The sequence below is a fragment of the Lutjanus erythropterus genome, chromosome 8, assembly GCF_056507025.1.
Source record: "Lutjanus erythropterus isolate fLutEry1 chromosome 8, fLutEry1.hap2, whole genome shotgun sequence".
In the NCBI taxonomy this organism is placed as follows: domain Eukaryota; kingdom Metazoa; phylum Chordata; class Actinopteri; order Lutjaniformes; family Lutjanidae; genus Lutjanus; species Lutjanus erythropterus.
In genome coordinates, this window is record NC_139324.1 from 40,257,462 (window position 1) to 40,284,494 (window position 27,033).

Here is a 27,033-nt window from a genome sequence, read left to right on the forward strand (position 1 = left end):
ATTTTAGATGATGTCACAATGTCATCGGTTAACACGAGGGAGCTCCTGAATTATTTCTCTTTCTCTCCCTGTACTGTTTTGTTTTTGACCCTCTGGCAGTATTTTCATTGGTATTTGTACCAAACCTCGGTGTTATTTAGCGTCTGTGGGTGTGACAAAGAAAGTCAAACAAAGAACATGTACCTCGTTGTCCGAGAAACTGACCTTGTCTACGAGTGAGCGAACTGCAAAATTATCAGTGAAGTTCTGAAACATCACTTGTTGTTCCCATAAGGCTGTTCAGAAAAGTTTTTTTTTTCTGATCTGTCACCTCTTTGGTTGAAATTTAGAATGTTTCAGCAGTTGAAACTGCTTTGCTAAGGTTAGGAGAAAAATGTGGCCATGATTGAAGTCAGGAAAGCAGCACCAGAAGAGGTCTAGTGGCTCTGCGAGGCTGCACTTCAGAGACACTGTGGGAGCTAAATGCTAACATCAACATGCTGACAGAGACAAAGTCAACAGCTGAGGTTTTAGCAGGTATAATGTTTACAATATCAGTTTAACATGTTAGTATGCTGAGATAGGATAAGATAAGATAAGATAAGATAAAATAAGATTTTTCACTTATAACTATATGGATATATTTGGATAATTGTACATAATAATTGCGAAAATGTTCTAATACACACATAATGTATAGTATTATTCTAAGAAAAAAGATATATATATATATATATATATATATATATATATATATATATATATATATATACTTAATATTGTGTAAATATAAATATACAGTATATTGCACAGGATAATTGCACATTTATATATTTAAAATAAAATGAAATGAACAGGGTTAAACTTTTTTGTCTGGTCAGGCGAGTGGGTCACAAATCTTCTTCCCCGAAGTCTATTTTTTACTTGCTCCTATACAAATTGTTCTATTGGTGGTTATTAAATAGCAAAAATGAAACTTAATTGTCGTGTTCAATGTCGGGCTGCGATGTCTATAAATTAAAATATAAAATGAAAATATAAAAATGAAAAACCCTAGTGTTTTCAAAGTCCAAGGAGATGTCTTTAAATGTCTCATTTTGTCAGTTTAAAACCTAAAGATATTCAGTTGATTATGTACTGAATGGATAAAAGCTGGAAATCTCCATATTTGAGGCTGACTTCAAATTCTGCCACATTTTGCATGATAGATTCCTTTTAGCATAAATTGATTATCAACATAGTTTCATAATTTAATTCCTTTTTTTTTTTTACCAGTTACCCTGTCTGCAAAATATTTGTTGCCAGATTTACTTGTCCAGTAATCTTTATCGTTGAGCCCTGGGACTGTTTTCAGCAGCAGATAAATTATTATTTGGTGCTCTAAAATAAAGTGTCCATGTTCGCTGTAATGACTGAACACGTCGTGGTCATGGTCTTTTCATGGGACTTCAAGAAAATATAGAATATAATCAGACTAATGATTTAATGCTATCCCGATACTTGTGTACTGATTTAATATATTGCAATTCATATAGAGGCTGATATACATATTCTGTATAAAAAGATATAGGATATGATTAAAACTAATATATAAAAGATGTATATGTGAGTGATGTGACAGAGGAGCAGTAGTGCTACATTAAGTCATGCTGCTGTTGAAGGACCTGCTGTAACGCTCAGTCTTGCTCTGCAGGTGCAGCAGCTTGCTGCTGATCGAGCTGCTTAATGCCCCCACAGCCTCATGCAGGGGGCGAGAGGTGTCGTCCATGATTGACGTCAGCTTGGCTGACATCCTCCTCTCACCAACCTCCTCTGTGGAATCCAGAGGGCAGTCCAGGACAGAGCTGGCACTCTGAGAGGGACAGGAAAAAACTCAATAAACTGGTTCAGTGTGTTTAACAGTGTCCTGCACACTTCAGGTGACCTCAGTCTCCTCAGAAGGTGAAGACGACTGGTTTTTGAAGCTCTTACACTAAACACAAAGTGTAACTGATGGTGATGGAAATGTCATTGAATTTTGATGAAAGTATAACGAAAGTATCAGACAAATTAAAACTTTCACAAAGTGCTGGTCAAATCAAAGATCATTAAAGTTCATCCTGAGGGGGACCTGGTCGATCCATCCAATCGATAGTTGTCCAGACACTCAAAAACATAAATGTCAAAAGTCAGGGGCTCTCCAAAATGTGTGGACTTTCCAAGATGTTGAGAAATTTGACTGTAAGAGTGATAACTTTAAATTGCTTGTGGCACAACAGGATTCCTCTGTGGACTGTGGAGATCTGTACCAAATTTCATTCGTCAATATTTGTTGCAGTAGTTCAGTCTGTGTTAAAGCTCTGAACTGGAGTCACGCCGCTAGCACTGACATTTTGATGATATTTTATATTTTTCATATCACGTCTTGACAATGTTGATAAGCCGCACTCTTCACCAAATATTTTTTGACAAAAAATTTAAACAGTGACTAAAATGCAGGCTTAATGTAAGTCCTTAATGTCACCATATTTTACAATCCAAAAGAAACGGAAAGTGATCAAGTTACATTACTTTAATTTTATGTTACTGAATAAAACTGGCATCAGAGCATTTGTTAAATGACGGTAACCAGAGAATAAAGTACCCCGAGGCAAACTGTGCTTTGTGATTTTGTGTCACGTCTTGGAGTTTTATTTTTTTAGTCCTAGTCCTTCCTCATGTGTCTTGACTTTACTTCATGTCTTTATCTTTTTCTCACATTTGTGATTGCTGTCAAAATGTATAAAACAAACAGGAAGCTGGACCCAGAAGTGTAGATGGTGTGAGGCAGAAACAGATCAAAATGTTTTAATGAAAAAACAATATATAAAGAACTTACTTACAAGGCCTGCAGGTCAAACTAGAGTAAACAAACAAACAAACAAATCAAACAAGGGCAAATGAGGCCAAAAAACAAACAAACAAACAAACAAACAAACAAACAAAAAAACAAAAAAACAAATCCAAAGTCCAACAAATGCAACAAAGATCCAAAACAGGGAATAACACCAAAAAAAAATAGAGAAACACAAGGACTAAAGGACTAAATAGACAGAGAACTAATTACAAATGGTAATAAAAAAATAAAAAATATAATAATAAATAATAAAAAAAAATAGGGCAGGAAAAATAACAAAGACAGGAAGTAAAGTCAAGACACAGGGAAGACCAGGACTACAAAAATAACAGGAAATGACAACAAACATTACATGAAATAAAATTCGCCATGTCTTTAGTGTCCCCTAGGTCCCACTTCGATGTAGTGTCAGCTAGCTAGCAGGGGATGTAGCACATTAGCCACTAAGCTTCTTGTAGAGCATGACACAGGAGTGGATGTTCTCTCCTGTCCCATCCCACTCCCACAAAAATACTCTAGTCCCAATCCCATGACGAAGAGAAAAAAATCCTGCTCTCAGAAAAGTGGCTCCCATCCCATCAATCCAGACTCAAGTCACCGCAAAAAAATGACCTATTGCTAATATGATTCCTGCTTCTATCTTCTATTCCTGCTTTTATTGTGGTCAATAATAAACTCCCGCTTAGCGTCCAGCTCAGCAGCTAACGGCTAATCAGCTGTTGATATCCCCCCCCCCCCGCCACACTTTGCTGGGAGGGGGTGGCTCTTGTGTGGAGGAGGAAGCCGGAAAAGTGAAAAGTTTAACCTGCTTGTGAGCAGGATTCATCCTCTGTGGACCACAGATATCCGTACCAAATGTCATCACTCAGAATTTGTTGTATTTATTTCAGTCCGGGTTAAAGCGGTGACCTGAAATCATGCTGTTAGCATGGCTAATAAAAAATAAATTCTGTTGAACGTTGGTATTTTAGAGAGCTTTTAACAGAGGCCTGCCACTTTTAAACAACGGCAATCACTTTCACAACCATTAGAGTTTATTTGTTGGGAGAGCATAAACAGTTTTTCAATGAATAAATGAATGTTGCTTTTCTGAGGAGAAAAACTGTTTCAATTTAATGCTGACAAAATCAATGAGAGACTGGAGCTGCAAGTGCTGTAATTGTATCACATCCATAATGTTGCTTTTTATGATATTTTGCTAAATGTAACAAGTAGTTTAAGTTAATTAAATCAATACTTCAGCTTCAGTTGCCTTGTGTGGACGCTGTCGGACTAATTAATGAAAAAAATATTGGGTTTGGCAGAATCATCCACTATCAGCATTCTGTTTCATCAGCGCGTTGTTAAGAAAATATTCCCCGATCATGTTCAAGCAAATAGTGGTGTTCTCAGATCACATCCTCTGAACTCATTGTTGATCATCTGAAATTCAAGACAGCTCACAAGTTTTGGAATCTGGGGCTCCTATAACAAAACTGAGGAGTTTATCTTCCTCTTCCTCTCTCTATTCATGAGTTATAGTTTCAGCTGCACAGAACTACAAACCAGCAGCGCTGCTCAACAGTCCTTAACATGCAGCAGGACAGCTGTGGGTCAGACTCATGCCGTCCAGCCAAATATTGTCCAGACTCACAGACGTAATTTAAAATTCATGTGAAGATCCCAAAGTGTCCAAACATATCAAATATGTTGGGTTGTATGTTGGTTGTTGGTTGTGTGTAAAATGATGCAGAACAAACAAAATGAAACATAGCAAACTCCTTGTAGCTTCAGTGAAGAGCCGATACATGAATATATTATCATAATATGTATAAGATACACTAGACAGTACATTTAGAGCAAAACTAGAGTGCTTACTGGTTTTGCCTTTCAGCACAGACAGGACAAGACCCAATCCCTTCACCCAGCTCAGGTTGTGAGACATAAAAAAGTCAGAGAAGGGAAGGAACACACCAGGAATTTAGAGAAAAACTATTTGGGTGGTTATTCAAATGTCTTCTGAGTCTGGTGAGATGTACAAGAGGTCAACATATTCCAAAAAAGGGTTCCAGGTGTCTTGGACTTATCGAGCCCACAAGGGGAAAAAAAAAAAACAAGAAAAGTTTCTCAAGTTTAATATTATATAGAACTTCCTTAATCCATCGATCATGTGCTGGAGGGGAGAAGTGTGCTTCCATTTCAGAGTCAAGCGTCTGACCAATGAAGTTGTGAAAGCCAGGACTCGCTGTGCAGCAGCAGGGAGGCCAGTGTTCAGGGTAATGACCAAACTATGAGCCTGGATTATTGTGTCAAATACTATATGACCAAAGATTTGTCAGTTTAGGACAAGACAAGAAAATATAGATGTTGATTTTATGATAATAATAATAATAACAATACAATATGTGAGAAATATGTATCGGGTCCAGTCAGGTTCAGGCACAGATCTCGAGCTCTATAAGTTGTGAGTGTTTCTGATGTTCTTGTTGTGCAGACTGTAACATCCTTGCAGACGCTGCAGGACAGAATGTTTTTATGGGACGGATAAAACAAAGCAGAATCATGGAGTGTTTTCCTCTTGAATACTTGCCTTGTCTTCTTCAGTCTTCAAAAGGACATTCTTTCGTCATCTGAACCTTGATTATTATATGTTGGGTTCTATTTTAATTATTTATGTTCTTTAAAGAGGACAGACGTATTGGACTGTTGAGGGTTTTATTTTCTTTCCATCATACTTTTCCAACTGTCATTAATGCTGATTCTGTTGGTAGAAGATCTCTTCATTAATGCTGCTCTTCACAAGAAAAAAACAAAAAATCAATAAATATACTTAAGATAGTTAAGATACATGCTTAAGGAAAAAATACTGACATCATGCAAAAGTAATGGAAAGTAATCAAGTTACATTACTTTAATATTGTGATTCTTGGATTCCATTACTGACTACACTTTTAACAGGTAATTACATTTTTAAAGTAACCCTCCCAGTCCTACTAGATTGAACGTACATTTCACTAGAAAAATATACCTTATATCTTTTAATTAAGGTTCAGTTCCATTTAGATCAAATAGGGCAGGTGTGTGGAAAGGTCTGCTACACTAAATGGAACAGAGCCTTAATGAGTATCATTGGTAACACCTGTGTTTTTCCTTCATATCAATATGGCTGCCGTGAAAAAGGTCTCTTCCATCCTGTTGTGAATTTGTTGAACTGGAGGACTGCTGATACAAGCAAGATCCCAAACTGTCAAAAGTTTCTTCTTTAGCTGAGAGCTGATCTATTTCAACTCAGCACATTCCAATTTATATTTCTCCCTCACATTGTGTCCTGTCCTCCCCTGCTGTCACTCTGCTGTCCGTCTTACAGCGCTCTCGAGCAGCTCATCCCCATCGTAATGACCTCCTCGGGGACCTGGAGGCGCTGTCTGCGATGGCCTGGCTGTTTGGTGAAGGACTTTCACCACTTCATGTGAGACAATAAAGAGCGGTGACAGAGCGTGGTGGCGACTGTCCTCTTGTTAAAAGCTCTGAAGGCAGAGTGCGTGCAAAACCTTCACACCGAGATGAAAAGGACAGTAACTTGCAGGGTGAAGCCCCCCTCTCTTAGTACGATGATGGGCTGGGATGAGGAGCAAAAAGTCTCTTTGATAGCAACTCTCTTTGACAGCCACTCATGTTAGCCTGTGAAAAATATTTCCTCTCAACAGAAATATGTGAAAGAGGAGTGAGCTGAGATACATGCTGCCGTACTCAAAGTGTCAATAAGGCTGTGTTTTCAGTCCAGTTTATGAAAGCAATTTCCTACAGTTGGCAGACATGTGCAGAGGGATGCTTTACATGATGGAGTAAAAAAATTCAATCATGTATACACACATATATAAATATAAGGTTAGAGCCTTCCATTGGATAATTACTGCTGTGATTAATATGCGTCAGCTGGCAACAAGTTATTGAACCCTAACTGATTCTCATTTCTTAAACATATCCTGTGGTCGTGGAAGAGATGTGACTGTTTCAGAAGAGTCAAATTATTGTCCTGCATCAAGCAAAGAAAACAGCTAAGGAGATTGATGAAACTACTAAAACTGGGTTAAGAACTGTCCAACACATTATTAAAACCTGGAAGGATAGTGAAGAACCATCATCTTCAAGGAAGAAATGTGGTTGGAAAATAATCTTGAGCGATCATGATCAGAGATCATTTAAACGTCTGGTGAAATCAAACTGTAAAAAAATCAACACTAGAATTCACCGCTATGTTTAATAGTGAAAGTAAGAGCATTTCCACACACAATGTGACGAGACGTCAACGGATTGGGACTAAACAGCTGTGTAGCCTTGAGAAAACCACTTATCAGTGAGGATAAGCAGAAAGAAGACTTCAGTTTGTTAGGGATAGTAAAGATTGGACTGTGGAGCGATGGAAAAATGTGGTCTGATGAGTCCAGATTTGCCCTGTTCCAGAGTGATGGGGGCATCAGGGTAAGAAGAGAGGCAGATGAAGTGATGCTCCCATCATGCCTTGTGCCTACTGTACAAGCCTGTGGGGGCAGTGTTATGATCTGGGGTTGCTTCAGTTGCTCAGGTCGAGGTTCAGCAACGTTTTGAGTCCAAAAACTGAGGTCAGCTCACTTTATAGTATATAGTATGATTATATCACAATATGTAAGATAATTTATGACATGGTTTATAGTATAATATATAATGTAATATATAAAAAGGCTAAATTAAATATGGATGTGAGATTAAGACATGTCGTAATAATCTTGTATTTTATGCATCATCTAATAAAAAATTAAATCAGTAGGATGTTGGCCCGTTACGAGGTTTAATAGCCAAGAGTTTTATCTTTCAGAATAGATTTTCCAGCGTAACTGAAGAGTAAAAATCCCCTCAAAATGCAGGTATAATATAGGTTTGTCCTGTTTGTCAAGAATGATTTAAATGTTTGGTGCATAAACAAGCTAGAAGTAATAAATACAGTATCAATGATTTAAAGCTGACTGTGGGTATCTATTGTATGTAGCAGTGCTCAAAAACAAAGTTCCTCACTCGAGCACCGTTTTATTCCAAAACTAATGTTTCACTGCTGCGGGCTTCGCGCTCTGTGGGGAACACTAAAACATCGCATGCCTGCTGAAGTAGAGTTTATGAAAGAGCGGCGTGTTGAAGTTTCCTCAATTTATGATATGTAACCTCAGCTCTGGTGCACTTAGATAACCACTTTGGATGTGCAAATATTTCCCCAAGCCTCAAGTCTTTGTCCCACAGCAGCGCCCTGACTTTCCAAAAGTAGCAACTCTAGCAAGAAAACACACATTTGTTTCCTCCCCTGCCTGCACTTCTGTGGCGATTAAAATCCAACAGAATCATTGAAAACAATTAGAATCACGTCCAGGCTGTCATCTGCCTGACATGTGGCAGCCCCCTCTGGCTTCAGCTCCGGATCGACTGGTCTCTCTTATGGTAATAAAACTGTCTATTTTGGGATAAGGTTGTGACAGGAGCTCCTCATGCGACTCTGCCATCAGTCTGCTCGTTTGGCATTAATTGGTTTGGAAAACAACACTGGTTGTTAAAGTGTTTTTTGAAGAATTGCAGGTGATAGCTGCCCCCGTGGATGTGTTTATTTGTGTTCTTATTTGACATATTTCAGAGCGTTGTTGACTCATTAGAATAGTTAAGATTCTGTTCCTGTTTGACACAAACAAGCCTAAACAGTGGGGGAACTTCATAGCAATTCAGCAACATAAGATAAAATACTCAATTAGAAGTAAAAGTCTTAGATTCAAAATCATACTTGATTGAAAATACAGATGTATCGTATGTACTTAAAAGTCAAGTGTGAAAGATTTAGGGGATCTATCAGCAGAATATGGCAGAAATGGAATATAACATTCATACTCGGGTTGATAACGATTAAGGATTTCGTTGCTCAAGTAAAATTCAGCTAAAATACCATCAAATAAAGGTGACAGATTATGAGTGCATTCCACATGTTCTGCAATATTCAAATAATAAGAATCAAAAATACTTTATTGATCTGTGAGGGAAAGTGTTCACCTAACAGAGGCTTCCATTCAAGGAAAGTGTTTGCAATTTGACCCAATTTATACAGTTGCAGTGATAGGGTTTCCCCTGTGGTTATTTATGTCAGTTCAACAATCCAGACGGTACGAGCATCGTTCTTTTGGTTTTTTTTTGGTTTTTTGTTTTTTTTTGCAAGTTACTACATTTATGATACATGGGAGTGATTTGGTGCAGTAATGCTAAGTGTAATGTTAACTGTGATTCTCACGTCACTGCAGCGAGCAGCTTCATGGTCTCAGGAAGCTAGCTGCTAGCAGGACCATTTCTTGCCATACGTGGACTGTGTGGTTGCATACGGCCCCTGATGCCACCTGGGGGCCCCCACACAGATAATCTGTGTTCAGTGGAAAATCCATCATTCAGTATCCCCAGTGCTATTCAGAGTAAGACTGTCACTGACCCACAGAGACCAGCAGGGAAGTTTTGCTTAGTCACACGTCACGTCATTACGTCACTCACATGAGCACACCCTCTTCTCTCTCTTCTTCCTAACATTGAAAATAATAATTTTAAGGAAAAGGCAACATCTGTCTCATTTTGGCAGCTGTTATAATGCAGATTCCGTAAACCTGCAGTAAGTTTTTATGATTTGCTATATGTAAGGTTTAAATTGCTGGGATCAACTTGAGAATTGTGAATTAAATTTTGAGAGAAAAGGATGTTTTCCATGGGTCTAACCTCCTTTCCATTTAAAGTTAACTAAATGCATTGTATTAAATGTAAAATGCATACCTACGGGCGACTTTAGAGGGTCTGGAATCCCCCCAGTATAGTTTAAAAAATTTTTGCATAGGGCCTCCAAAAAATTTGAAACGTCCCTGGGTGCTAATCTTTGTCACACAATGTTGCAAATACATTCTAGTTCAAAAGAGGTGGAAAAACTAGACACATTATGTACTCAAGTAGAAGTACAGATACTTGTATAAAGAAGACAAGTACATTTACTGATTAAACTTCTTTACTCAAGTAAAAGTGAAGTCAAAGTACAGCCTCTGACACGTACTCAAAGTATAAAAGTAAAAAGTCACCCTATGAAGGACATTTCTACTGACTGTTTCTGTGCATAGCTAACTGAACCTCAACTTTTCCCCACAGTCAAGTCTTCCTCTCTTGCCTGTTTTGTCTTGTTATGTCTTTAACATCGTTTTCGTCTTGTTTAGTCCGTCATGCATGAAGTGGACTGATGGACACACCAAGGAATTGTCTTTTCTGTGTTATTGTCCCATCCATTTAGGTTGAAATCAGTCTTGATGTAGGGAAGCTGGTGTGCAATGATGTAAAATGAAAAATAATCAATGATGCTCCTCAAATGCACTAGAACTAAAATAACACAGCAGGAAAATAAATACAAATACCTGGAAATTACTTCAATATAAAGTATTCAAACTTTGTTGCTTCCCATCTCTGAAGTTTGACTATTTATTTTTCTACACATAGCTTTAATGTTACCTTCAGGACACATGTGTCAAGAAAATGCATATGCAGCAACACACACACACACACACACACACACACACACACCGCAAAACAAGGATCACAGAGCAGGAACATCCTGCTTCCGTACAACAACAAATTTAACCTTTTTATTAGTAGATAATCACCTGAACTGATACCTTAGAATGAGTTGTTTATATCTACAGAGGGTGCAGGTCTTCATCAATGGAGGCCGCCATATTGAACCACCATCTTTCCACAGTAGGCCAGAACAGACACTGAGGGGTTTTTGTTTGTGAATTTCACAGCCCCTGCAGATTCTCCTTCATGCTCCTAAATGAGGAGTTGGTTGCAATCCACAAGCTCGCTGCTCAATGCCACTGAATCTAAACGCCTTGTTGTGCAGAAAAGTGTCTCTTTCAGTCAATGTGCATGCAAGCCCTTGTGAAGCAGAGGTGTAATAACAGAAACATTCATGTAGTAGTGGACATCAAACCTGTCCTTAAATACAGTACAGAGCAATATTCAATACTTCAATCAGGTCCATATCATTTAGTGTGCAACATCAATATTTCTCTCAGGTGGATTTTTCATTTCACTGTGCAGTAATCAGGTGTATTACCATCATTCCATGTGCAATATGAGTGGAAATTCAACTAAGTCTCCTTATATAATATATACTGGTCCTATTTTTATATTTCCTCTTTTTAAATTGTTCATTCATTTTATATTTCCTCTTGCTATATTTTTTATATTTATTATTGATGCTTCTTTATTTTTTTGCTCTCCACTTTGCTGCTGCAACATCATAAATGAAGGAATATCTTATCTTATCTACTTTAAAAAAAATGTACTTTCTACCACTGTGACTAAAGACTGTGTGAAGAATTTGTAGTGTTAATTTTAGGTAAGCAATTAGTGAATTACTAGTATTATTACTGAATATTTGGGCTGCACAATTAAACAAAATATTATGGAAATCAAGCGCAATATCCAAATACAGAGGTTGCAATTTTTTATGTGTAATAAAAACAGCATTATAATGAAGTACTGTAGTGCTGCAGAGGTGCCCTGACCTACAAATCTGGTTTTACATGTGTAAGAAATTATTATTTTGTACAGAACCCAACAAATGTCACATTATCATAGAATTTTTTTTTGCAGTGAAAATTAAATTTGTAATGCAAAAACTATCATTCCCAAAAATCGTGATCATATTACTTGATAATATCTGTCAAAATACACCAGTCTGATTGATAATGCAGGTGTTTAGGTTTGGTATCCTTTGTGTTTTGGTCAGAGATGCTGAGATTAATCAGCTCCATACCTCTAAACAGGGGAACGCTTTCTACAAGCAAACCGTGATGGCTGTGATCCCGATGCTCCTTTTTTTTTTTTTTTTTTTTTTTTTTGAACCTTTGAACAAAACAGCGATCATGAATATGCAGAAAGAGGAGGAGGAGAGCAGCCCCTCCAGGCCTCATAAAAAGCAGCATTAAGCTTCCCTAATTAAACTGAACTCTCCCCTTCCGAACAGTGAGCTTGACTTTGGGGACATAATGGAGCCTCCTCAGGTCCTCTCTCAGCCTGATATCGGCCTCCTGCACCAGCTCCTCTGCTGGAACACTGCAGGCTGCAGCAATCAATAAAGAGCAACTTCATGAATAGAGAATCTTCTCCATTATAAACAGTTACTATTTTGAACAGGCTGGCCATGGTAGAATGGTTTGATTTAAATGCATTGAATGCTGAATGACACCACACCTTACAGCTGGTAAAGGTAATCTGTAATCCTCCGTAATGGCCTGAAGAAAAGAGTAAGCATGCACTGATTAACTGAATTACACAAGCATCACAGAGCATAAAATAAGGACCATTATTCAACTCTGGCAATGTGGCATATCACATTAATGTTTTCTGTGTTCCCTCGAATGCTGCTTGTTTTCCAATCACCTTGTGGGCTGCTGCGTTGCTGCGAGGAAGAAATCAAGCCAAATGAAAAACAACAAAAACAAAACTCTCAGCAACAAGGTCGGATTTTAGGCGCTGTAGTCACCTCTGAGATTCATTTTTTCACTTTTCTTGACAGCTTTGTAAAGATGCTGTTTTGTTTCTGTTCCTTTGGAATTCATTTATAGCTGCGGGTCCTTCTGTAAGCTGCAGATTAAAGGGATAGTTTGGATGTTTTGAAGTGAGGTTCTATAGGGTACTGTCAGTGTACAGTAGATGGCGATCGACACGCCCACAGATAAAAGAAGCAGCAGGTGTAGTGTACAGCTGTGGACCGGGTCAGCAGGAAAAATGCTTAGCCATCGAAAAAGATCTATATGAGTTTAACTCTTTTTTTAAAAAAGTTGCCAACCAGCACCAGAACCCACAGAACATTCAGTTCTATGAATGTGTTAACATGGAAAACTATGTTTTTGTGAAACAGACATTTTTACACGTATTACAAATATCAACTTCACGCTTTTATTTTTGGTTTATCACTTCATATTACGTGTGTGACATCACTGTTACCTGTGGTAGCTTCATTAGGCTGATCTTAGCCGTGCGTGTTCCCGCCTCCCATCCGAAACACTGTCCAAGAGGCCCAGAGGCGGGAGTGCTCTTCGCCCTGACTGCAGTGTGAGCCCCAGGGGCTGCAGAGTGAGCAGCCTCGCTGTGTCCTGGATGTTTTCATGCCAGAGAACATCACCTTCTCCTGGCAGTGAAAAGAGCAATGGACAGAATATCAGGGAAAGAGTTAAGTGGACACTATATTTAGAATATTTTCACCGTCTCACCAACCAGACTCCTGTAGCAAAAACAGACCTTCTACTGGGCAGAACACAGGAGTTACTTGAATACCAGGGATGATATCAATTTTAACAATAAACACTAAAACTGATCTTCTATCAAATAATGATATGAAATACAAAAGTGATTATTTTTATGTCTGTGCTACACATATTTTCAGATATTTAAGTGTTGCATACCAAAACTTAAGGATTCCTCATTTTCTGTCATAAATGACAAAGAAAAGCAGCAAATATTAACATTTAAGAAACTGCAACCCGCAACATTGACATTTTTGCTTGAAAAAGGAGTAAAACAATTTAGCAACCGTGAAAATAGTTAGCAACTAATTTTCTTTCAATCAGCTAATCAACTAATGGTTCCAGCTCTAATGTGACTAATGTTTCACAAATGATCAAAACTTAACTTCCACCCTGTATGAGTTCAAGTTCAACAAAATTGTAATGTTTTTTATAATAACAATTAATGGATTAATTGATTGCTAATTTTACCAATATTTGCTAAAGGAAAGTCTTTACAATTTAATAAACCTATTGTGTACCACTGACTGATGGGTGATGATTGGTCAGTTTGTTTGTGTCATTGTGTGACTTCAGTGGTTTAAAAGGTTAGTTTGGATTCACAAAAGTGACGCAATGACACAAACAAATGCATCAGGTGTTACTTTAATGGGATTATAAACTTTTAAAAGCAGGAAATCTACATATTTACATATTTTAGATGCTGAAAACTAAATGGATAAAAGTGAAGTGCCTCATACAGCCCCACTTCAAAAAACCTGAACAACCCTTTAAGGCCATCATGCCATGATGATCTGAATACACTGAAGTTTGAATGGAAGTTTAGATTGCACCATTAGACATTACTACACTCACTCTTCTGATAAATTATGGTGAGTTACTCTTTTATTTTCAGAATAAAGGCCATTCTAAGGACCAATTAAAGGAGCAATATGTAGCCACTACATGTGCAAAAATAAGCACTGCAGTACATTAAAGTACAGTACAGTATAAATTGACAATAACAAGCAAAAGTAAAGCCCTGATCCTGCCAGCCGTACTGCCTGCCAGACCCCATTAACATTTTGCTCAGTTTAACCGTTATAAACATCTGTTCTCTCTAGAAGATTATTAATGATTTTTTATGACTCATAAAAAGACACGTCAGTGATTCGGCGAACATTCGGCATTAATTTGAACTCTAATCAACTTCAAAACAGGCATTTTAAAAAACCAGCCTGGTATTGATATTTCAAATGAGGACATTGTGGCTGTAGAACTGTCAGAATATTTCAATTTAACATGTTTCCTTAATCTCTCATGATCACTTTATGTTTTATTACAGTAAATGTATTACGGATTTCACCTTTAAGGTCCGTCCACACCATGAGCGATATATATAACTATAAAAAAAACTATATAAAATTGCTAACTTTAGTGGATGTGGGACTCACCTCTTACTTGCCTTTGACTGACTGTTAAGATTATATTTTTATAGTTAGTTATGCTGTTCTTGATGCGGACGAACCCCAAGCAAGTGTGTGCACTGGATGACAACAACTGTGAGCAAAAGAAACTGTGCCTGTCGGGCCGGCACATCTCTCTTTGCCAGAGGCACCGCCGCTGGGACTTGAACACCGCTCCCTGTGATGCTGGGTGAGTGACTCTGCCTTAATGCACAAAAAAATGAAACTGAAAAACGGGCCATAATTTTGCCAGTTAGCTTAATGCTGTTTCACTACAGTGATCAATAATGTTGCATTCAGTTACATTCAGACGTGACAATAATGCCTGAAACTGAAAACCATTAAATGAATGACTTCAGGGTTCCACTGGTGAATCTCTCTCCTTCTTTATTTCTCTCATCATCATCTAGCATCATTATTTTCTCATTTAAATTCAGAGTTCTTCAGGAGTTAACAAAAAACAAATTAGCAGTGCTCTCCCACAGTCATGATTGCCCAGTTCTTGGTAAAAATTATTTTGTGTTCCTTACTGGAAAAGGTTAGGATGGTAAATGACGGTAGAGGGGGCACTGTTGAATGTGTAATCCAAATATTTATTAATATAAAGAAAGGAAGAAGAAAACCAGCTATTCCCTGCCTACACACCCTGCACATGTAGACTCACCTGGGTCCATATATGTTTCTTGTCATTTCTATGTGGAGCTCATATACTCATATTGAGTAAATTCAATGCTAAAATTTTAATATTTTCAGTTAAAGGCAGACATTTTTCAACACTCAAAGTTTCAAGTTTATCTAAAGAAGAAAAGTAAATTATCTCAACTAGAGATGAAAGGTCAGCAAAACTTTTTAAAGTTTCTTTCAGAATGTTAGAGTTTGAATTGAGCTCAACACGTCACAACTATTTTTTACAGTGCGAGACTGTGAAGTTTAATTCACTATTTGAAAGAAAACTTGCATTTGAAAGGTTTAGATGACTGAGTCTGATTTAAAAAAAAAAGCAACATGGCAATAAGATCACTGCATTATTACACTGGGAACTAACAAAAACAAATCAGACATGAAACTCAAATACTATTAAAATATGAGAAGGAAGTTAAAAAGAACTATAATACAAGACGTGCCAGCTGGTTACACGTCCACCTCTGTCCTGGGTTCTGTCAGTTCTCAGATATCGAGGGGCTCAGCTATGGAACGGTTGCGTATATCCAAATTGAATCTCAGTCTAACTCACTCAAGAATTTTAAACACAGGCTTAAGACCTGCCTGCTGAACCAAACTATCGAAATAGAAAATATCTGACTTGAACTGACCTTTTTCTTTCACTGTTTCTTAAGGAGTTGACTGAACACAGCTGTGCTTCTGCACATACACTCACACACACTCACACTCACTGATTCACACACACTCTCACTGCATTATTTGATTTACTTTATGTTGTTGTCTGATTTAGCTCACTTTCCGTTTGCTCTTTGACCTTATTGCTTGTTTATTCACATTTATGGATTACCTGTCTTGTATATCTGCTTATGGATAAAGCTTACTGAAGTGAGATTCCTTCTATAAGCCTCTGGGGGGTTTTTTTTTAAATCCCACCTGCACAATTAGCTTCTTTCTTTCTCTTGTTGATGCATTTCTACTGTTACTGTGCAAATAAATGAAAACAAACATTAACTACATTTATTCTAAATAAAATAAGAAGGGCTAGGGCTTGTTTTATAAATCACATTCTTCTATAATGCTGAACAATATCACTGCATTTTCTTTTCTCATGACTTTAAAGGAGCACTGTGTAGCAACTGTGCGAGGAAAAATCAGTACTGCAATTCAAATAGCAAGTTGGAGCCATAGATTTGATATTACATAGGTTGGAATCCACTTTAATATACAATCTATGGTTAAAGCGAGTTGTTTACCCCTGCACGCTCCTCCCCAGACTCAGTGATGCTCTGCAGGCTGCAGGGGCTCTGCAGGGGCTCTGCAGGATGGACACAGCATCATAAACTGACAATAACAAACAATGACAAGTCCTACACTGTAAACTGACCAGCTGATTAGAACTGTAAATTGTCCGTTAATGTTCTTAAAACAAAAGCCCACAACTACGAAAATACAAACTCTGGAGTTTGAGTTAGTGCCGGTCTCACTGGCTGCAAGACTCCATTAACATTTTGCTCAATTTAACGATTTTAAACATTTACAGCCTTTCCAAGATTATTAATGATTTACTGTGACTCATGACCTGACACTCATTCAGTGAACATTCAGCATTACGTTAAACTCTAATTAACATGAAACAGGTGAACAAAAACAGTGTTTCTGGCCCACAGTAGAAATTTCAAAGGACACTGTGGCTGCTGCAAGTGCATATTTCTATTTAACTTGTTTCCTTGATCTCTGATGACATACACTATCATAAATAAAATCATATTAATTTTATGATTTGCTAAAGTAAATGTTTTACAGATTTCTTCTGTGGGGGTTTTGATGTAAGTTAGGAACTCATTATGAAACACAAAAAGTGGTTTCACCTTCATATATTTAGCCCTGCGGGTTTGAATGATCAGGATGTTATTGAAGAGAAATTCATGTCTTGCAATTGTCCATGATGAGTCCAGAAATAACGTCTTTTGAGAGGTTTCAAGTTGATGAATTCAAGTACATCCAGCCGGAGAGATTCAGAAAAATAAATGATCATCACAAAATACACAATTATCAACTTCAGTTCCAAATCTATTCAGTGGATGGATACACAACATTTAACACTTTAAAGTGGATTTATTTTGCTTTAAGGGATATGAAGAATTTTACGTATTTGATTCAGGACATGTCTTTTCTTTTTTTGAATAGGATTATAACTTTTTTCTTTTTATTTCTAAATACACTATCGGGTATGAGATGCACTTAAACACATTTGTAATTGTTTTGTTTGGGAGAAAGAAAGAAGGAAAGAAAAACAAAGAAAATAGTATAGACACAGAAATATAATTCGTTTCAGAGAAAACCTGTTCTCTGCCCTTATTTCTCATTATTTAGCCGTGTTTCAGACACTTTACCAACACAAACGTTGGTATTTTAACGTCCTGGGAATGAAACACAACAGTAAATGATCTTTCTGGTGTGTTTACGAACAGAAGGGACAAATTGTAATGATTCTGCTTTTAATAATGATGTATTTCATGGCACAGTTCAAACAGGATAAAAAAATGATTTCTCTTGCCATTGACCACTGTTTATAATTTCTGAAGTAAGGTACCATGAGGACGTGACTGTTGTACTGTATGTGCACAACTCATTACACGTATGTCACATAATGTAAATGGGTGAATACAGAGCTGCTCAGCTCTGTTAGTGAGATGATGCCAGCCTTTGTCCACAACATGCCATCATACTACTAAGAAGTTTCAGCGAGTCCACAAATTATGTTACGACCCCTAAAACACCTTGTAGCCAGAAAAGGTCGGACATAATCAGACAAGAACCAAGCGCATCAAAAAACGTGTTTCTTTTATTTGAAACAAGAACACACCCCCTCCCAAACTAACTAAGAACGGATGGGCTGACCAAAAAGAACAAAAGAAGGAAAACCACCCCTGTCCGACCCACAGGGTTCTCCCCTTTACCTTTAAACAACAAACTGAACCCCAAACAACAGAAACAAAGCTACACAAACTAGACCACTGAACCCACCAGAAGAGAAAGAAAAGGAAACAAAAAAGGCCACATAAGGGCACACAACTACTACTACTACTACTACTACAAATACAACTGCAGCTCCTGCAGCCGCTGCTGCTGCCAGGCTGGAAGCTAGAAAGACAATGAGCTGCAGTCCTCTCCTCCTCTTTATTGGTGCCTCAATCACCCTGAGCAGCCACACCTGGAGAGAAGAAGACGCAGACCATGAGTGAGACAGGATCAGCATGATCAGTGAGATGGGGGCAGCATTTTATGAAAAATATAGGCCTAATAAAAATTTTAAACAGGATCAGAAACAAATACATGACCTCAGTGTCCTCGGCGTGAGCTACACGCCTGTTTCATACTTGCATCACCTCCGGTGTGCAGGATCGGCAACTCCTATTGAGTTTCCTGATGAGCTGAGTGAATTGCTTTCACAGGATCAGAGCACAGATCAATTTGCCTGCACTGTTCCACATAATGTTTTTAACTTACACACACTGATGAACCAGTCGTTTTAAACCCAAGTCTTGACTGTTTACAATCAAACTGACTTCGGTGCTGAATACTCTAATTACTTGACCGACTGACCTACAGCACACGTTAATGGGTTTCGGGAGAACAGCAGCATAATTGATGGAAAGGAGCGATTAGCCAATAACAACACAGCACCAAATGAGACGTTTGAGTGTTGAAAGTCTTCCTCCGGGAATTGTGTTCCTATAAAATTTGTGTGTGCAAGGTGTTAAATCACTCAGCCTAAATTTAACCCAGAGAATAATACAGATGGAGAAATCAGAGTCCAAACTTTCCTTAAACGATGAGGTAAGATGTTTCCGCGAGCACTGAGCACAGTGTCGCTAGGCAACGTCTGATATACCAAAGCTGTCCAGGTGTACAGGAGAGGTTACAGATATTCAAGTTCTGTTGAAGCATGAAGCTGGTACTTCTTACTGCTTCAGTGACTATTTGACACGTTGAAATTGCATCATTTTCCTTTCTGCCCTCGTGCCACAAATGGGGGAAAAAACTCTAATGATATCTAGTATTTAATTTAGAGCAGACAGGCATTGACTAAACTGTCACGAAGACAGGAAATCACATCAAAAGTCCCCCGGTGCCATCATTATTGATATCAGCACAACAAACCAGTGATTTTTTCCTCTTTGGTCAGCTTTCTGCAGCAGCACTTTAATTCCCTGCTGTGATTGTTGTTCCTGAAGGCCTGAAGTTCTACCCAGATCCATTTGCTTTTGAGGAACGTCTTTTTAAAGAAAGGCTTCCTTGTAAAACTAAAGGTTAAAGAGTTTCCTCAAGGATTGTTGAAAACATGGATGTTAAAATTGCAAGATGGCTTTCAGCAATTTTCAATTTTCACAGGAGGTGCAATATTTGTTGAATCAGATTCTACAGACTTAAAGAAACATTTTCATTTGGTGCAGATTCATTCAGCCCTAATGGGTGGGTTCTAGATGAAATCCTTTGCTCTTGTTGGGGTTAGGGTAAGGTGAAAAGGTTCTAGACAGAACCCCCTGAGAGGGTTCTGAGTGGGAACATTACACCATAGAAGTGGGTAGGTGGGTTTAATAAAACCTAACAAAATTATCTTCTGCTGAGGGGCCGTGTGAATTTTGTCTTGGAGCCTGAATATGTAATTTAGCGTATGGCCAACCTTCTCCCACCTGAGGAAACCTGAGACCCAGACCCTCCATCTGAGAGGTTAATAAAATGTACAGGCAGCAGAGGCTCCACTGATTGTATTAACCTGATTTGGTTTGGCCAGGGGTTTTCAAAGTCTGAGACTGTGGGCCTCAGCTCAGACAACGCTTGGAAAAAGGTACAGCTCCTGAGTTCACTTGCTTAGTTTCTCCTGATTCTTGGATGTCTGTGGCACTGGTTCCCAAGCTGGGGTAGATGACAAAAATCTCAGCAGGTCTCCAAGTCTTTGTCTGCTCTGGGTTTCGCACGTTACGGTTTATGTCATGATTCAAATTACAGGGGCTCCAAACATTGTTCATTTTTAAGTTATATTTTATTTTCTGTACATTAACCTTAATGTGCTGGGATAAATAATAATAGTATAATATGTCAATGTTGTGTGTTTATTCTTTCATCACAATCCAGTTTCATCCTCCGATGTAAAAATAAATGTCTCAGTGGGTTCATTTTAACTCACAAACTCATGGTGTTAGTTTACTTTCATGAAGATCAGATGATGAAGTTGGTACCTGATATCAGGCTCTGTAAGACTAAAAACCTTGCAGTGCAGTGCAAGAAGTTTCTCTGAAGTTAAAAAACATAAAAGTTTGCCGAATAATATTTAATAAATGTTTAGCTGTATTGTTTTTATCATGTGATATGTGATTATTGAAGGGTTAAATATGAGAAGCAGAAAAATATTGCCTGAAAACAAAGAAACAAAGTCCTGGAAAAACACATTTTTTTTCTTTTTTTAAAAATCTGATCCCTGCACACAGGAAATTCACTGTGTTTTTCTATGTTGCAGCCAAGAGTTCAGGCAAGAAAATAAAGGACTGAACTGAGGTCTTTAACAGTGTATTTCCCTGATACTGTAACTCTCTTTAACCTAATCACACACATTTAGGCTCACATTTCTGCAAATATTGTGTGTTGCAATCGCAACAGTTCATGCAAATTCAACCAACCCCTGTGAATTCTGCACGGCCAGGTACCGAAAGGAACAGAAGGTTTGTCATTGTTACTGATGTTTATCAATGTTCTGTACACTTCTTCATATTTTATTCATATTTTGTACGAGTTTTTGTACTTGTGAGTCTTTTTGGTGAAGTTACTTAGAACACTCAGAACAGAGTGTGTTTTCTTCTCCCTGGAACAAGTTGCTTTGATTGTAGTGAATTATATAAATATATTTTTAAAAAAAACAAAAAAACACAACTTTCTTTTGCGATTTTCACTAGCTCCTGCAATTTTGTTGCAAAAAAGCCAAAAAACATCACAGTTTTTTTTTTTTTAGAAAAGTTACCATGAAATCAGGCATTTTAGGCAACAATCAGCCCAACAAAAACTGGAGAGACTGATTTTTATACATTAATCAATCTCATTGTGCAATCAGAGGGATGAAATGAAATGTTTCTTAGTGGTGAAATAACTCGAAATAGTCCAAAATAACAGAAGAGAAAATTTGCTGTGATATCAGTTTCAGACTTTCACTGTTTTAAAGGAGTCCTTACTTCTAAAATGTCTTGACAGTTTTCTGCTTATGTTTATACCTGCAGTCGGGGAGCGTTCACTACATGAAAAGGAAGCACAGTGGGTCAAAGCAAAAACTATGTCTAAACTGAAATTCAGTGGCACATGGAGATAAGAAACAAGTTTATCACCGGTGCAGTTCTTGTGGACGTGCTTATCTCACCGTGCTGCCCTGCACGCCTGTATCAGCTGCCAGCATCATTTCACTGTGGAAAGGGGATTTCAAACTATTCCCTTTGCTAATTATATTACTGGATGTTTATCTGGCAAAATTGAATTCTTTTAGAAGCGTGATGCATAACATCAAATGATTAATTCTCACCTAGGATTCTTTCTATGTGTGGAACCAGGTTCCCACCTAATTAGGGCAGAATAATTACTTTGAAAAGTTATTTAAGTGTTGATGCCGGATCTATCTTGCCCGCTCAGGCTTCATTAAGAGCTTTGTCTGTGTATGAAGAGACAATGATAGCACACTGTAATCAAAACAAAGCAAGTCTGTCAACGGTCCAACTTTCTAACACTTTCAAAACTTTTTCCACGGTCGAGTTCAAAGACAGTACTCGTAATATGCAGTTAAATTGCCCTGCATGTCAACTCTGTTAGCCGCGCTCTTTGACACTGAAATACTGAGCGGATTACAGCATTTTATTTTCACTGCTCATTACTGCAATCAAGGCAAATTTTATTTTGAAGGGTTGGTCTCATTTTATGCCAGTGTACGATGTGTTTGAGATCAGCGCATGTATACATGTATCAATCACAGGAACACAGCCTCTAATTGACACTTAATACAAGGCAACACAATACGTGTTTTCAACATGGAAGAATGGATGAATTATTACAGAAAACATTCAGTGATGATTTATCTTAAAGGATTTGCTTTACAATGTCTTCAAAAGGCACTGCAGTTCAGGGCTGGATTACAAAGCTTCTGACAGGGGTATAATCTCCCCATGTTGTAAATGTACAATGCTAGCATTAGCATTAGCTTGTCCTGCTCAACTTACTTTGGGGCTAACTCCCTTCACTTTTCCCGCAATTTAGAAATAACAGACAAAACAAATATTGGTCTTGAGAAGATGCAGTGCTTATTAAGTGACACAGTGTAACCTGAACTGTACATTTACTGCCACACTGACAGCTTCCTGCTGGTTGTTCTTGTTCCTTAAAAAAGCCACACTACACTTATGATAGTATGCAAGTCCAATAAAACAATCAAATACTTATTTTTACTAACAACATTCTCAAAAAGTCCTCAGGACAAAATAAGATGATTTGTTGTTGATGTTTTTTTTTAAATTGTGAATCAGTGCACAAAAAAATAAACTGATGAGTGCAGTTTTGGGAAGACAAGCTGCTGCTGACAGCTCCAGGCCCGCTGGTCACGCATATACGTGCAAGTGTTTAACACGGGACACAAACCCCGGTCTAATGGGTCCTGTGTCCGACCCGTCCCCACTGACGCCGACTTCCTTGATCCTTTTTCTGATCCAATGCCTCAATTGTTTGATGAAATTTGAATCCTTATTTAACATTTTGCTCTAATGTTAATGTGTGGCAATGACAATTAGTGCCAATATTGCGACTAATAATTAATAAAAATGAATGGTTAATCAGTCTCCACTTGTCAAAGTTGAGCCCCTCATGGCTCTCACATGATTTGAACACTGATTGAGTAGTTTTATGGTCTGTAAACCAAAAATATTTCAATTCACCATCATTCCCAAAAGAAGGCCAACCAGTCTAAACAGCAAATGTACCTTGAAAGAAGAATCAATCCAATTAAGCTGCAAGGCAAAGGTTCTCTACCTGCAGCTTTTAATGTGCATATTTAGAATGTACTTAAACTTTTACAAAAACATTTTCCAGCTTTTTATTTTGTCTCTGAAGGACAGGACCTGCAGTGTGACTGATGTGCAGCTTTGGATGGAGGGAGGGGGCAGCAGAGGTCACTATGCATGAATCATTTTTTGCATAAATAAAGCCAGAAAACAGGTAAGTCATCAATGTACAGGAGTGTGTTCAAATTGCACGTCCTTGTGTCCCCAGCAGAAGTAGATTGGATGTTCAGTTCTCGAGATATGCAAAGGACAAACAGATTCCTTCCTTTATAGTTGGGTGAGGGTGCTTTTTTTTTTGAACATGGCACAGACACTTATTCCCCTGCCAACACTCTGCGTACGTTCAGTCTTTTCTGAAGTACAGTTCATGTTCCTTTCATGCTGCAAGAGCAACAAAAAGCAAAAGGACTTTTTGTCCATCTCCAAGACACCTGCTATATTTTGCTTTTATGGACACAGTATGGTGAATGCAAAAGGCCAGGGTGAATCATCAGAATAATTCAGAACACATTTCAGGAATAAAACATTAAAAGCTATTTTTACTAGAAAAAAACAGGATAAGAGGCAGCGATGCACAGGATTAATGAATCCTGGAAATCTGTCATCTCCCTTACACACTGGCAAAATACTGAGATATAGCCAACAAGTCTGATGTGTGCACTGTGTGGGATTGTTTTGCAGCCACCTGGTGTTATTTCCAATCGATTTAATCAAAGTAAACACAGTGGACAGCCTTGTATAATGGCAGTGCAGCAGTTCTCAAACTGGAGGCTGGAGTTCTATTAAACTGTCCTGATGCCTTTAAATGCAGCAGGAATAGAATTAAGTGAAGAGGAAGGCTTTTAGCTGTGGATAATCACCCATTAATTTATAGATCATTGATTTACTGCTGTAAACTTTGATCTCAAAATGTTTTGAAGCATTTGGTAGAATGAAGAGCGGAGTGACCTGCTGCAGAAACAGACCTGATGTCTATTTGCAACAAAACCTCTAAGACCCCACCAGAATCACAATAACTTCCTTTGCACTGCAGCATTTAAAAAGCTGGGAGATCAAATCCTAACAAAGTTTGAAAACGGAGATAGAAAATTAAGTAAAATGGATGAAGTCAGAGCTGTTAATGGATGGGAACCTGTTTTTTTGGGAAACAGATAAATGAAGACTTTCAGCTCACAGACATGCTGAGGATAGACTTGTCAAAGGTGATGATTAAAGGGATAGTTCATCCAAAAAATGAAAATTCAGTCATTATCTACTCACCCTTACACCGATTGTTGCACACTTGAATAAAGAGTCAGTGTGGTTTTTTCCTATTTTCTTTCTTTACTGTCATTCCAGCTGCAAATACACAGATGAAACAATAGATTACATTCTGACACACCTCTGTTGGACTCAGCACGAAGTGCCCTTATTTACATTTAGTTATATAAACAAAATTAGTTTCTCACAAATGCAACACAACAAAATACACAAGTAAACAAAATGTCACTGCGGCTCCCTGCTTCAACATTACTGTTTTTTCAAATGGGTACAAGCGGTAAAAGCACACACTTGTTTTAATACATGCTGGGGTTGCTACGCGTTACAGTCAAAGTTAGCATAGCCGCTACATCTAAACCGAAAAATAGCTTAGCTGCTAACTTAACATACAAACGCTCCAGTTACATTTCAAATACACAGCGGGAATGAACGGCCAACTTTCCCAACTCTCTATAACCCCCTGTGCACCTCTGTCCACTTATTACCCAGTTGCTTACCTGCAAATACACAGATGAAACAATAGATTACATTCTGACACACCTCTGTCGGACTCAGCACGAAGTGCCCTTATTTACATTTGGCAGAGGTGCTCACTTTAGGGGATGCTCCCTCTTGTGTCGAAAAGGAGCAACAACACCTATTCTCAGATGCACTGTTTGTTATGCAGGATTTTGGCAGGCAGGACATTTTTATCTTTTTAACATTGTGTTTTATATTGCTATAATGACATAAAATTACAATTAAATGAAATTAAATGGCTATTACATTTAATAAAATATGGGGGTGGGTTTTTACAATAAAACTTTGTATTTATGAACTTCTTTTTTCACACGATGACAAACAGGAAGACGCGTTTGTTTTTCTAATGTCCATATGTTGCAAATTTCTGGACAAACATCCAAAAGGCCACAGTTTTAATCAAAATCATTTCAACATAAAAGTATTTCAAACATAGGGCCTGTGTCCCCCTGTGAATATCCGTTCAGTCTACAGCAGGGATACTCAACCTGTGGCCCGCGGGCCAAACTTTGTGGCCCTCCAACCATTTTCTAATTTACTATGAAACTAAATTTATTCACAGTTTTTTCAAAGGAAGGAGGTATAGAGATACCAGTTTTGTATGATGGGATAAATTGGGAACCAGACTGATATATTGATAGACCAATATTATCAGCCTAATGTTGGACTATCATGTCTCTATCAGTCTATACTGGTATCGGCATATATGTTGTCTGACATGAAAACCTTTTTATTGTAACAGAACATAATACAGATTGTTTTTATCTGTCAGCTTTACAACTGCATATATGATCCTTTTTCCTCATTCAGGTTTAAAACATGTATTTTATGTTTGTGTTTTTATTTATTATAAAAATAAGCTTATTGTTTTTCTTTTAAGAGATCACTGCATTTTGCAGTTCTTTTCATTGCTAATACTATTTGTTTATATATATTCTATATTCTGTATATTATATTCTGCATAAATAATATTGGCCGATATGTTGAATGTTTTTACTTCCTCATAGCAGTATCAACATTAGCCCAAAACTCCAGTATCAGTCATGCCCTGGATAAATATGGCTGTTAGTAAAGAGAGCAGATTTTCGTGTGATGACCTTTCAGTCTGTGCAAAGTGCAGAAGGATCAGACTGTGAGCTTCACAGGAGAAGACAACCTTCAGCTAAAGGGGGGTAAAAGTTACACAGAAATGTGTATTTCGTGCTATAATGGCTTCTTCATTCTGTCCCTGAAAGGAGCAATCATTTCAACATTTCAGTCATTGCATGGTGGGAGAGTTTCCAGCAGTTTAATGTATTTTCCAGTTTTTTATTTTGTCTCTGAAGGACAGGACCTGCAGTGTGACTGGTGTGCAGCTATAGATGGAGGGAGGGGGCACCAGAGGTCACTATGCATGAATCAGTTTAATGTTGCGCTTCCAAATGTCATCAAAAGTGTTTACAACTAAACTGCAGATACATTTATTAAATGCATTAAAATATCTCATTTATCTGTCAATCCTTGCACCAAGTCAGTTTAGTTATTATGTCAGTTAATTAGAGAGAATGATGAGTTATGGGCATTTTAATGTTCATCTGTTATTATTAATCTTTACTAGGTGGCCCCTGGCACCCTGTCAATTTGCTAAAGTGGCCCCCGGGCAAAGCAAGTTGAGTGTCCCTGATCTACAGTCTTGTCCACCTGTCCATTTCTCACAGCAAAGATTTTGACTTGACATGGCAATAAAAACACAGATGTGGGTGATAATATTAATGAGTTCAATGCATTTAAAGGGATAGTTCACCCAAAAATGAAAATTCAGTCATTATCTATTCACCTTCATGTTTATTTTGTTAGTCCACAAAACACTGCTGGAGTTTCACAGGAAAACAGCGTTGCAG